Raw genomic sequence first — 15,356 nt, 5'->3', positions numbered from 1 at the left:
ACACTCTAGATCTATCCCTTATCCTTGTTTTGGTAGACCTTGCATAAAAAGATCTATACCAAATTCAGGAAATTTAGAAAGCAGGGAAAAGTTACTATTCAGTGCTCATCCATACCCAGACACCTGGTAACCTGCCACATGACTTCCCTATGGTTACCAAGGGCACCTTATTAAGCTGGGAAGAAATCCCAGCTTTATTCTTCTAACAAAATATACTCATTCTATATTTCTGGCCCTTAATTTCACAGCGTGCAGGGTGTCAATGAATAATGAAATAATCAAATCCTGTCATCAGGTAACTAATGGGTTACCCCTCCCAGGTAATATAAAGCATTAGATCCATTAAAACAGAAAACCCCTAAAGAGGAAATTGAGGGGAGCTAATGCAGTGCTGATACATAGTTAAAATGAACAGAAAAAGTCTAAGCAGGGACTTGGCTAATCAGGAGGCACAAATAAAGAATTCCCAAGGGGAATTTATCTAAACTAAAGAAACAAGTAGAAACCATCTGTCCTGGGAACAGGGATTTATCTAAAGGTTGGAGGACAGTCAAGGCCTAACATTAGACACTACAAGATTACTTTATATTTACTGTCTCAGTCTTCTGATGTATCCTTCCTGTCTTTATACATAAAAGAGAACTGTAAAATAAAGCAGGTGCTGCAGTCTAATGAGAACTGCTAGCCCTCCCGATCCCATCTTTGTCTCTTGTCTTCTTTTTTCTCAATCCTCGCTCCCCACTTCAGGACCAACCGTTCGTCTCGTCGGCAGGCTCCGACAGGAAATTTAATGATAGGAATTTGGACACCTTTACAGGCCTATGGGAAGAAGGTTTGGAGCCAAAAGACATTTTCATGCCCCTCCTATCATGAATATTCTTCATTCTGGGTTTGATGTGTACCTTAAACACATTACTGCTTGCACTTTTCTTATTTAACAAGCAGCAGAAAAAAATTTGGCTTCTCTAAAAAATATTCTATCACCATGTATTTGATCCCTTTTACCCTCATCTACCACCCCTCTCCTTCCCCCCTCTGGTAACCACTTTACTAACAATTATCACCCCAATAAACTTTAATTAAAAAATATAATGAAGTTTCCAATTTAATTAAAAGAAACATCTCTCCATCCATCTATTTATCCCTGCCAAAGCATTTTGTGTTTTGAAGCTAGAAGTTTCATTATCTGAAATTTGCAGGCAATTGCTAGGTCTGGTAACTCCCAAGATGTGAGCATTTTTTCCCAACAATCTAAAGTCAAAAGTAGTTTTGAGTAAGTGTGTGTGTGTGCTTTAAGGAGAGAGCCCACTTAGAAAAACAGGTGGGATGAAGGCAGGTAGGGGAAGGGGCAGTGGGAACCATATCAGGGCATTTAGTTGTCTTATTTGACATTGGGACCTCCAAAAGTGTTAATGAGCAGATCTTTGTGTCCCCAGGGGGAAGATTTTGAATTTGCAGCTTTAAACAACCACTCATCCTCATTTTGACACAAAGTTAAATCAAAAATTATCATAGTTTATAGTGTTTGTTAAAAGAGAACATCAAAAATTAATGCTCATTAGAGTGCTCATTAATATGCACGGTGCTCTCCAGTTTGACCTAATTAAGTGAAGCACCATTCATAATAGTATTGTAGCCCAGTAGAGAGAGGAGGCTGTTCAGGTCTGAAGGGTGTTCCCTTGGGACAATTTTAGCAACACTGCAGGACGGGGCACCTGCCAGCCTCTTCCTTAGAAAACAGGAAGATCTCAGAAAGCAAATGGCTGTGGCCCATGCTTGGATATCTGATTTCACACTCCAGTTTACCTGTTCCACAACTTTATTTGGTGAAATCAATTGAATTGAGGTCAGTGGTGCATTCAGATCTTGGCCAAGGAAAAGACCCCTAAAGAGAGAAGGATGTTCAAGAGCTTAAGCTCAAGACAAAAGATTGGGAAGGAGAACGGAGGGTGGAAAATAATAACAGAAGGTAACAAGAAAGAGACAGAAAACTAAAATGAAGTAGGGAGCAAGAGAGAAACAGGAGTGACACAGGTATCCAGACACTGTCATATTCCAAAGTAAAGGACACACCAGTGGGGCATTACTATTTGTGTGAAAATTTATTAATTCTTTCTTTGTCAATTTGAGGTTTTTGAGACTGTTCTTAAAATGTTCGTGGACAATTCAAAATTATTAATTCCAGTCGGCCACTATACATAAAAACTAATACTTGAGCTCTGGAATTTGTAGTCAGTGCTTTTTTAGAGGATCTTGAACTTGAAACAAAAGTAGGAAGCAATGGAAAAATGAGAGTGAGGCAGAGGAATTTCAATCCCAGCCCCACTACTTAGTGTGTAAATGAGTGACTTTGGAGAAGTCACCTAGTCTTGCTAAGTCTCAATTTCCTTGTCTGTAAACTATGAGGGTTAACTGTATGGAATGGTCATTTCATTTTTGTAGGTCCAAATGTTCAAATTCAGCAATCACATATGATTCAACCGAATAAAATGATGAAACAGAATAATAAATTTCAACAATTTTTAAACTATAAAATGCCAAAAGAACATTTATGATAAGTCATAACCGTTGCTACTTCAAAAACATGCATATGTATAATACTGTGCTCCACTGACAAGAGCAGCAAAATCAGATCAAACCTCTTCCCCAAACATTGCAAAATTCTTCTTGACTCAAGACTCAAGGTTAGGATAGCCACAGCCCAGGTCTATCACTGTGAGCCAATATTATCAACACTATTTAAGATCATTTTAAAATGTCTTGCTTTGCTAGGATGGATATTTAACAGAAAGTGATCCAAGTAATTTCCAAGTAGCTCCCTAAGTGCTTACACAACACACACATGCACACACGTACACACACACACACACACACACACACACATCCTATCAGTCCTCCTCCTATCACTCCTCAAATTGATCCAAAGCCTTATTGGAAAAATATAGTGCAGTAATTTATGGAGAAGTATCCATAATGGCATTACTCCAAACTATCAATAACAGCAAATCAAAGTACTGCCTAGGAGAGAAGGCAGGTCAGCAAAGTAAGGATTTTTTTTTTTTAAGTAAGGAATTTTAATAGAGATTTAAAGGTTCTAGAAATCAGAGCAGGAAATGGATCTGAGCCATGCAGGCTAGGCAAGCTAGAGTCAGAACAAAAGGGAACAAGGAGGGTGAGGGCAGGTAGTGGCTCAGAAGCCTGATAAACCAATAACCAAGAGACGGCAGATGTGTGAAGACAGACTAAGATAGAAACTGGGAGCTCTGTAAAAGGTAGAAATGTGGAGGCAGACAACTGACCAAATGTCCAGAAACTAAGAGATGTAATACAGGACAAAGTACATTTCAAACAAAATAAAAATACTAGTTTGGGGAATGATCTAATTTGATGGGGCAAAATGTTGCCTCGTCTCTCAACTCGGGAGATTGTTATACTTCCTGTGAAGGCAGGGATAAATTCTGACATTGCCAGAATGGGGCTTACAGGCAAAAATATTTAGAATACATGGCTGTAGTGAAGAAAGAGAGGGTTAAAAAGACCATTTCTGGTGAAGGGAGGGAGGTTATTGTTGAGAAAGAGGGCTCTGTGTGTAGCTAAAGGAAAGCAGTTAGCATTAGAGGAAGTACACAGAGTCTGCACATACACACATGCCTCTGCCAATCAAGCTTTGAAGATTCAGAATCTCTCCGAGGAGCAGAACATGATATTGTATTAGAATAATTTACTGTTCAACCCAGATAAGAGACAAATGGCATACTGTGCTGAGTGCACATCTCTAATAGAGATAATGCTGCCTTCTTTGATAGGTGCATAGTATTGTGACCGTCCAGCAGGTGATCTGGACATTTTTTCTTCCTTCAGGATCTGAGCTTCATTGTCAAACAAACTGACAGTAGGGAATTTCAGTAATGACTTGACACCCTGAATTAGCCCTTTCCTGCTCAGAAAATATTCCTTCTCTGGGTTCTTTGTTCAGAGACATATTAGTCTAAATTTACATTTATTGTATTTCATTCTTTCTACATTCATTGTTGCACTTCAAAATATAGCATTCTCCAAACTTGGGATTTTGTTACCTGCGTCATCTTCCAGCTCATTAATGTAGATAATAAAGAGCCCGGTTTCCGATGCCATTCCCTTTCAGAGTCATATTAATAATTCATTTCCAGCTTAACGAAGTCCTTTTGGCAGCTGCTTTGTTCAAAGCTTTGCCTCTCACAGTGGCAACAGGTCAATTGTCTTATGGTAAAATTGAACTGGTTGTCTTATGGTAAAATTGAACTGGAGGGCCTGCAAAGAGCATTTGTATTTCCCACATATGACCATGGGAGATTAACAGTATTGGGAGAAATGCACCAAAGTCCACTTCTCAGGCTCCTTCTGGAGATTTATCCTTTTATTCCCTTGTTCTTTCCAAATCTGTTCTTTTAGCATTCATTATGAAGACAATGAGCTCAGCACCAAAGTATAGGAGCTGAATCCCCAGATATACACAGGGAAAGAAAAGTCTGTCAGTCAAGATATTTTTTCTTTCTCTGAGAGCAGACAGTGTAATGGTCTAGTGAGGTCAGCTCAGAGTGCCTGGGGCATGCAGTGACATACGTAGCAACCTGTGTATAGTAGGCACTCGAATTTCTGCTGACTGACTGACATAGTATCTGGCTGGGAATATTGTTCCAGGGACAAATACTGGTGGAATAATACACACCAAAATCATCACCACTCCTTTTTCATCAGATATTCCTCAGAATATTTAGTGAGATATATAAGTTTAATACAGAAAATTGAAGATTTGAAAATCCACAGAGAGGGGTGTGTAAAAGAGCCAGCTATAGACTGAAACCCATTGGCTATGTGAAACCAGGTGAAACATTCTGGAGAAATAGCAGTGGCCTTTTGCCTTCTGGTGCCAATAGAAGTGTCAGTCAGTCATCTATAAAGTATAGTGTAAGGAAGAAGCAGGTTGAGGAAAAGCTAATGGGAGCTTTGAGTGATAAGAAAGCAGCATCCAGTACCTAAATATCCATAGAGAAGCTAGGCAAGAGGAAGTAATCCCGTTCTGGGAAAGCAAGGTGCACAGACTATGAATACTAAAATGGAAACCAGTTTTAAGATAGTCACTCACTCATCGCTTCCGATTCAAGCCATTTGTTCCCTGGGTGAATGGGAGTCGACCTGTTTCACGTCCAGCCCATACCACCTCTGAGTATAGTAAATAAAATTAAAAAATAAGAGATGAGACTGAAAATGCTAATCACTGGAATCCATTTCATACAAACTACAAGAAGTGAAAGCACTGTTCCTTGAATGATGCATGTTTAGTGACCATAAGTATTGGGGGATCTAGCCCTTTAACCAGACCCTCATCCTGACACCCTCATTCCCCCAACAATCTCTTTGGGACCTCTTATGCCCCTTGTCTTCAAAACTTTCATCGTCTTGTTCTTTAATAGGTATAAGTGATGGTGGTATGATCAGATAAATATATATATATATACATATAATCTAGTATAATGGGTGACACATCCCCAAAATAAATGTAATATTCTATGCTATGAGAGGTAGCATAGTATAAGGGTTAAGAGTATAGACTCCAGAGTTAGACTGACTGGGTTTGCAATCCTGGCTCTGCCATTTGCCAGCTGTGTGTTTTATGGACATTCTGTTTCCTCATCTGTAAAATGAGGATACTAAAAATAGTACCTATCTCATAGAGTTGTTACAAGGAATGTGTATGTTAATATCTATGAGGCTCTTAGTATCTAGCAAGTATAGTAAGTGATACCTAAGTGTTTATTAAATAAACTTAGTTTCTTAAAATTGCTTTAAAAGTTCTTAAAGTGGTGATCTTTAATGATAGGTTTAAGGCACTGCAAGAAAAGGATATTTTAGAGCGCTCCTCACATCACATTACATGTATAACCATCTACCGCTAACAGTGCCCTACGAGCTTAGAAATCTATTCATCGAAAATAAGTTGACTGCTCATGACTCTCCACCTTCAATAATTCTTTTCATTGAAAATATCCAGGACACAAGCTAAAAAGCAAAAGCTGTGGTTTTTGATGTCTCTACGTCTCCAGACCTTTGCCTCCTGCCTGTCTTTGCAAAGTGCTTTCAGCTAAACACAAGTCAGATTCAGCCCCATTAACAGCTCTGTAGATCACAGCTGAGGCTCACTGCTTGGCAACTTCCAACCTCCCACTCACCTCCCTGATTTCTGCTGAATCAACTCGTGCTCCAGCGTAGGTCATTAAGGATGTGTCAGTAAATTGGCAGCATGGGTCATCTCTCACAGTCTGTAGGGATGTGGAGGAAGGGAGGATACAAATGAATTAGAGTTCGGTTCAACAGGAAACAAAACACAAACCTATATGAAAAGACTTTGCCTCATATATATAAGAAGGCTCCCAGTGGGCAGCCTGACACCAAATAGATAGCTATAAGAAAGCTAGTACTTCATTATGATCTGAGCAAAGACCAAAGAATGATGAAATTGATGGGAGTTTGATTCTTCTGGTTTGGTACTAATTTGAACATTTTATGAGGAGCAGGAACCTGGTGGAGCACACTGAGAACCAGGCCTTTGGACGTATTTTGCTCCCACTCCTTGACAAAGACACATGATTGATAGAAATAGGCACAAAACTGGATTTTCACAATTTGAAAGGGTCTCTGGTCCTGCTCCCCACATAAGAACGCAGGACATGGTGAGACAAAAAAGGAACACCCACGGAGCCATAGATAGGAGAGTCATACCACTATATTCTCGCTGGTGGCTGGATTGGAGATACAGTAAGCAGGAGCCACACTATCTGCAACCTGCCGTCCACTTCTCCCTGTCAACCAACCTCACTTGCTAGCTGCAATCCACCATGCTAACTGCAATCCGCTCTTGCTAGCTCAGCCACCATCTTCTTGCTAGCCCCCCATTTTCTGCTAGCATAGCCATGTCAGTTAGATTAGTGGCCAATGGCTCACTGGTTACAGCTGATGGACAACTAGCCACAGCTGATGGCCATCCAATCACAGTTGATGGCCATTTAATACCTGAGCCAGCACCTTTCCACCTGAGGCCAAGAGGCTGGAAACTGCACTTCTGGCTCTGTCCCCACAACCACAAAGTATGATGGGAGAGAAAACTGGACCAAGCAAAAGATCCATTAACTAGGATAGGTGCTGAGTGAACCAGACCAGAATGTAGAGGCTGGCCTCAGCCCACAGTTGGGATTTCCAGATCAGCATCCATAGCTTCAAGCAATGATGAGAGGGAGGATATCCAACCCAGGGACAAGAAATTCTAAATAGGTTCCAGCCCAGAAATCAAGCATAGGTTCTGTCATCAAGATTTGTACGTACCTTTCCAGTAAGGACAGAGTCTAGGGAAAGAAAAATGGCAGAAAGTAGGTAAGGTTCAAGGTGGGGACACAGCCCTAGGGGAGACAAAGTAGAACTACTGGGTAAGCTATAGAGTGGGAGATTATAGCAAACTCACCTAGAAAGAGTGGTGGGGAGCACTACAATTTATAATTGAAATAGAATGAATGCATAATGCTCACTTCTGGCTTAGTGTTTCAAGCTCAATTAAAGAGGTCTGAGGTTGCTGGTATATTTTCTGTCATTTTAAAAACTGATTTAGGAATAAGGTAGGGATTGGTTTGGGCTGTACATGGGGGCTGTCCGTAGAATACCAAGGCACTAGGGAAGGTAGAAGCAAGGGAAATGTGGGAGGAACTGACAATTTAAAGATCCAGGTTTCAGCTAACGTCAATGCTGGCCAACAAATCTTCATATTCATCAGAAAAGCATGGCTAATGTCGAATCATAGGTGAACAATTAAAAATGCATATCATCTTCATCAAATTGGTACCATTAAAGACCAGAACTATTAACATATTTAAGCATGCATGACCAGTACCTCTCTTACTAGTTACTGAGCAAATCCTCTTTGTCCTCACAAGATTCCACATTAGCCAGATTCAAAGAATTATCTAGCTAATATTGGCCATGGCCAGAGTTGTAACTTCATCTGTAGAAATTGCTAAAAAATAGTCTTTCGGTCTCATTTTGTAATAGTGATCATTTCTGACATTGGTTTGTTTGTTGTACAATTATTAACTGTCTCCCTCTGAACCCTTTCACAGCAGCAGCTAAAGTACTCCCTCAGATGGTCTCTAGATTTCACTCACAACTAACGACAGGGCATCGTTCTGTTGGAGTTTTCCTCATAATGCTCCTGACAACCCCTAAAGCCAGAATCCTGACAGCACTTAGTTCAAGCTTTGATTTAGTTTTTGTGGTCCTTTTTTTTTTTTGCAAAGGAAAAAAAAAACTGGTATGACCTGTATTGAAAGTTGGAATACATATGCATGTACAAATATACGATGTACATATAATATATGCATAATTTAGCAACTTTGCTCTCAATGATTCTAAAAGACTTTGCTTACAGAACACTTTGCAAAATTCAAATAAATTTTAAAATGCTGTCTTGCCAACCTGGAATCAGGTAATATCAGTGGTGCCTTACAGAGGAAAAGAAGTTGCAGTATCCAATCATTGCAACAAGGAAGCTGGCTGCACAGTGAATAGCACCAGGCCGGCCCCACCATACAGCTCCTTACAATTCCAACCATTCGTGTCAAAGAGGTTGTGAGAGCCAGGAAAAGAACCTACAGGTGTTTCCCCTTGAGAAGCCAGGTTTGTAAAGCCCCTGTGACCCCCTATGCCAACCTTCACCACTGATCAGGCATTACTTGTCTTTCCTGTACTCTGTGCATTCTTTCTACTTTACTCCAGAGATGTGATTACTATCTGATCCCTAAGATGAGCCCCATAGCCTCTTCCCGCTTTGTTCCATAACCATACTTCACTCCAACACAGAAAATCAGCAACAAGAATCACAGCCCTCCCTTTTGAACATCACAGCAATGCGATCAGTTTAAAATAACAGTTTTTAAACACCAGTTTACAAAATAGGGCTGGGTTTTGATGAAGTCTCACTGATTTTTGTTACAAAATCAGAAAAATAAAGTCAGTGTAATGAGAGTTTGCCATAAGCTAAGTGTATTCAATTAAACAGACTGTCCTTTATTCTTCGATTATATCTTTCCTACTTTCATTGTGGGAGGAGGAGGTCATTACAGTGCCCTTTCTTTTATGAAACTGGTGATAGTAGTTGATGGTTGAGATTCAGCTTGTTTTTATTTTGTTTTCACTTTGAAAAAACAAAAAGTAAACAACATGAGAGAGGTAATGTATAAAGAAATGAACTAGGTTATCAAATTATTTCCTTTAAACATACCAGGAATGAGATTAGAAGGGGGTTTAAAGTAGGGTGTATCTGCTTCAGTGGGAGGAGGAAACTGAGGGCCAAGAATGGCAGACTCAGCGTAAGCACCACATGGGGAAGTGTTTTTTGAGAACTGCACCCTGAAAGGCAGTGAAAGGAAAAAGGATAGCTGCACAAGAGGACCTGGGGAATACTGAAGATTAACTCCTTTTGATTTCATATTGAATCCCAACTCCCACTGAATCCCTCTCATTTGCCCAATTACAGTCACTCTCAAAACTGCACATTGGGATGCACTGCACTAACATTTGGAAATAAGATTCAAATTTTATTCTGATAGCAATTAAATTCCCAATTACCTGGAAGGCAAACAGAGTTATGCAAATTATAGATGCAAGCTGACTAGCGTTAGAACTCAAATGGTTATCCCTTCAGAACAAGGCATTTTGTAGCTCCTTACCTTTTTAAAAGGCTGCAGTGAAATTTAGTTTAACTGGACTTTGTGAGTTACAGGACCAGATTCCATTAATTTTCTGAATATAAAATGTTAGTTTAGCTTATCAGAAAATTGATCTTCTCCAAGGACTATCCCCCTTAATCTTTTCTTCCTCTATTTCTTCATAAATGTGTTATCTAATTCAGTCACTATATTATTTATCACCTATTGTTATTTATTAATTCACTAACACTATAATTCAGCAATGGAAATTTTGCCATAATGCTTTTCAGTACATTTGCCTACTGAATAAAACCATATTGATTTCTTTTCTTTTTTTTTTATTAATTTATTTTTAATTTATTGGGGTGACAATTGTTAGTAAAATTACATAGATTTCAGGTGTGCAATTCTGTATCACATCATCCATAAATCACACTGTGTGTTCACCACCCAGAGTCAGCTCCCCTTCCATCACCATACATTTGATCCCCCTCACCCTCATCCCCCACCCCCCAACCCCCTTACGCTCTGGTAACCACCAAATTACGTTCCCCAGATTAATTTTCAAACCCCGTGGCCATCCTGTGGTCACCGACTGCCCTCCAATCCCCTCACCCTCCCCCCCACCCCCCACCCCTCCCACCCATCTAGCATATTGATTTTTAAGAATTTTTATGCTATAGAAATGCTTGCAGACAAATTTGCAAACAAAATTTTATTTGGTTTCCAAAGATATTATTTTGACATGATTTCAACTGACACCAACAAATCAAACCAAGTTCTGCAACAAATGCATTCTTAATGGGTTTTGTACCATTTGTTTTAGTTGACACCATTTATTATAATTTAACAGCATTTCCTTCCAAGAAAAGTCCAAAATCAATTTAAAAAACGGTGACATATGTTTATATTTATTTGGAAATACAAATACAACCAAAGGGGCTCTGTCAGTGTACGATTAATAAAATACATGATGTTGGGATTTCGGGACATCTGATTGTCTTGTAATATGAATTTTGGAATAGCTTCTATTCCTGCTCCTTGACTTTCAGGTTAGGGTAGAATTTCACATTAATGATAAATCACCCTGGATATGTAGTTTTCTATTTCAATTTGCTGCAACATAGCTTCATAAGTTCACAGAGGGTTGGGGCGGTGGCACCACATGTGGGGTGAGGAGAACTGCAGGCCAGAAATGAAATATTAAGACAAAGAAATGAACACATTGAAATGCTATTACTGGGAGATATGCTGAAACTAACATAGGTGTCTTTTCTTCCAACTGTCATGGTGCTCAGGCTGGCAATAGAAATCCCTAACCCCAAAATTGGACACAGAGGTTCAACATTAAGTTTTCCTCACACAAACCCTTTGGCCTTTTCAGATAAATTCTTCTTTATATTGACAGTAGAGAAATATGATTAAGAATTCCAAGGAGAAAAGACACCCTGCTCTGGGCCTGACTGCCAACCCTTTCACAAACACATTTTCAGGATCTGCCTGTCCCTCGACCCAGGTTCAGTCCCTCGGTTCTCTTCTGCCACCCAGGTAAAAATGAAATTCTATCATAGAATTGTAGCATCTCATTGTTAGAAGGATCTTAAAAGTCACCTAATTCAGTGGCTCCCAAAGGCTAGTCTAGGGACTAGTGCCAAATCCTAATGAAATTTTGTACATCTGTGAAAAATAAGGGCAATGTGGTAGAAAGCTAAATTTATTAAAGGATTTTGCTTCTTTTCTATTTTGGGGTATGAAATGATGGTGTTCAAATTGGTAAGTTTTTTTGTTTTTTTTTCTGTGTCCTCATTAGAGGGTGAACCTTCATTACTTGTTTCTGAGCTCCACTAGAATAATACTCTTGCCTCTCTTTACCTTTCATTTACTCTTTCCATGAGATGAGTGAATTATTTGATTTAATAAACTTCAAAGAAGGAACTGACCATCTTCTACTTGTCCCATTTTTCCATGGTTACTGATATTTGATGCTGGCCTGATCTGACAATTTTTCTTGTCATGCCCTTTGGTTTCCCAGAAAAGGGATCTTGTTGAATGCCAAGGGAGCTTGACAGTGCCCATAGGTCTGTCACAAACATTTTCCCTATTCAGTTTGCTTATTTGTTGTGTTCCTTTGGCTGCATCAATAAAATACCAAAACATCCAGCTTATTCAGTCAATAAATCAGGAGATTCAAAGGGTAAAAATTAGTCAAATCAGCTATTTATCAACATGTAGAAAAACATAGTAGTCCAAGTATAAAATACTTAATAATAGTGTTAAGGTAAATTCATGTGTGATAGATACTTAGTGAATTGGGGAGTAGTTATGATTATTAGAATTGTTCCTAAACTTTTAAAGTTGATGTCATGAAAAGCAAACATATCCATCTTCCCACAAAATTTTTCTTACTACCACAGTTGAAGGTAAAATCTTGGGCTGTAGGAAATATTGACATGACCCAATATGGCAGGTCTTAAATTCTTATAAAAACATGAGAAAGGGACAAAATAATTCACAGAAAAGATATGAAAATTCAGAATTCGTAAACTAGTTATATCATTGAGGCCTGTGAAACACCTTTTTAAAAAAGCCAGATTTGAGTGACATCACAGAAATGGAGGCATAAGGGGAGCTGCTTGAAATCTCCCCTGGAAGTTACCACAAATTGAACACTTATAATTCATCAAATGATTATATGTTCATCACACAGAACAGCTAAGAGACACACATGAGGATCACCTGAAGGTGGGCGAACCAGGAGAGCAGGGGAAGAGGCAAAGGGAAAGTGCAGAGATGCAGCCCGCACCCATGGCGATGTGGGGCCCCAGGATATAGACCAGAAATCACAACAGCCAGGCTGTGGGCTGTCTCCCTGCACCCCACAGTCCTGCCAAGGGATTAGCATATAGGATGGTGGTGCCCAGAATTTGAGGCAGAGAACTCAACTGAGAACTGTGGCTCAAGCCCTCACAGTCAGGCAGAAAACAGAAAAAGCATGGTGGCTGGACACCTACCCCACCCTCCCAGAGCTATCCTCACCCCGCCCTTCCAGAGTTTTAAGCAGATCACAGAAGTAAAAGGGGTAGTGTCAGATTACAGAAGAACTGTGGCCCTCAAGAACTGGAAAAACCGGTTAGACAACTGTGGCCTAGGAAAGAGTCTGGGATGACTGTGATACTGATGGGCTGGCCAGGGAGACAAAGGCAACTGCCTAGCAGCCCTACTCCCAGTAGGGCAATTAGAGCTGCTGAGACAAATGCAGGTGTTAGCAGTGGGTTGCAGAGGCAGATCTGGGCTTTCAGAAGCTTAGAAATCTCACACCCTCCACATCTCCACATGGAAGAAGTGCCCTAAGATGCAGGCGACCTGCTCACAGAGAAGAAACCCACCTCCGGGTGGCTGGCTGTGGTGTTCGCAGCACATGTTTGTGCACACAAGAGCAGAAACTGCACTGACTTTGTAAAAACTATCAATCGCACCCCATAGCCCTGCCCACCTACAACTACATTGTCAGTGCACTCTGGACTCTAGGTGGCCAGCTCCGCCTCCACAAGACCCACAGGAGATTTTCTACAGCAGAGGACAACCCAAAGATAGCTGGTGGGCTTAAACCAAGAATGGCGCTGTTTTTAATTTTATTATTATCATTTTTAGATATATATTTTTTCCTTTTTTTTCCCTTTCTCTTTCTCTTCTCTTCCTTTTTCGTTGCCTTGGTCTACTTTTCCTTCTTTATTCGTTTTTCTGTACTGCTTTTTGTTGTTGTTATTTATTTATTTATTTGTTTATTGTATTTTCTGTTTGTATTGAGGTTGTTTTTATGTGTGAGTGTGTCTGTTTTTTTTTTATTGTGCTTGTTGGTTTGTTTTGTTCTGAAATCACGCTGCACAAGAGCCCCACACAAGAGACACAAGAATCAACACACCCAGAGGCCAGATTCAGACCAAACCAAAGCATTACCTGGTTTGACCTACAAGAGACACACCCAAAGGAAATTCTCAACAGGCACAAGAGCCTGCAGGGGCCAAGCCTCCTCTGAGGGGTCAGCCCGCAGACAACAGCTCACACACTGTGGGCTTTACCAATCCTCCTACCTACTTGACCCAGGAGCCAATCCAAACCACTGAGAAGCCAAAAACAATCAAGGCTCAATTACAATAGAAGAATAACCTCAACACAAGGGACACCTCTGGAATGCACACACTGGAGATCAGGGAAACTGAGCAAGTTCACTATAAAGGTCACATACTATATAAGGTCACCCAGCAAAGACTGAGAGACATTTGAGGTCTACCTAATACACAGAAACAAACACAAAGCAATAGACAAAATGAGGAAACAAAGAAACATATAACAAATAAAAGAACAGGAGAAATCTCCAGAAATGGGTCTAAATGAAATAGAAGCAGTCAACCTACCAGACACAGAGTTTAAAATAATGTTGATGAGAATGATCAAGGAACTTAGTGAGAATTTCAACAAAGAGATAGCAAGCATAAAGAAGGATATAGAAACCATTAAAAATAACCAGACAGAAATAAAGAATACAATAACTGCAGTGAGGAATACACTAGAAGGAATCTCCAGCAGATTAGATGAAGCAGAGGATAGAATCAGTGATTTAGAAGACAAAGTAGCAGAATTCAAACAATTGGAACAACAACAGCAACAAAAAGAAAAGAATAAAAACCAATGAAAAGAGTTTAATAGACCTGTAGGACAACATCATGCACAACAACATTCGCATCATAGGAATACCAGAAGGAGAAGAGAGAGAGCAAGATATCAAGAACATATTTGAAAAAATAATCGAAAACTTCCCCCTCCTGGTGAAGAAAATCAACATACAAGCCAAGGAAGTGCAGACAGTTTCAAACAAAATGAACCCAAATAGGCCCAGACCAAGACACAGCATAGTTAAAATGGCAAAGGTTAAAGACAAAGAGAGAATCCTAAAAGCAGCAAGAGACAGACAGTGAGTTACTTACAAGGGAGCTCCCATAAGATTATCAGCTGACTTTTCTACAGAAACTTTGCAGGCCAGAAGGGAGTGGCAGAAAATATTCAAAGTGAAGAAAAACAAAGGTCTACAACCTAGATTGCTTTACCCAGCAAGACTATCATTTAAAATTGAAGGAGAGATAGCTTCCCAGAAAATAATACGCTAAAGCAATTCATTACCACCAAGTGAGTATTGCAGGAAATGTTAAAAGGGCTTCTTTAAGCAGAAGAAAGATGAAAACAAACTAAATAATGAAGACCAGAAATACAAATAGCAAAATGGCAATAATCAATAATCACTTTAAATGTAAGTGGATTAAATGCTCCAATCAAAAGATATAGGGTGGCTGAGTGGATAAGAAAACAAGAGTCATGCATATGTTGTATCCAAGAGACTCACCTCAGATCAAAAGGCACACATAGACTGAAAATAAATGGATGGAATAAAATATTTCATGCAATTGGCAATGAGAAAAAAGCTGATGTAGCAATATTTATATTGGACAAAATAGATCCAAAAAGAGGACATAACCTTAGTAAACATCTATGTACCCAACATAGGAGCAACTAAATATTTAAAACAGATATTGACTGACGTAAAGACATAGTGAGACTATCATAGTAAGG

The sequence above is a fragment of the Rhinolophus ferrumequinum genome, chromosome X, assembly GCF_004115265.2.
Source record: "Rhinolophus ferrumequinum isolate MPI-CBG mRhiFer1 chromosome X, mRhiFer1_v1.p, whole genome shotgun sequence".
Lineage (NCBI taxonomy): Eukaryota > Metazoa > Chordata > Mammalia > Chiroptera > Rhinolophidae > Rhinolophus > Rhinolophus ferrumequinum.
The sequence above is the reverse complement of the archived record's forward strand: the minus strand, read 5'-3'. Positions refer to the sequence as shown.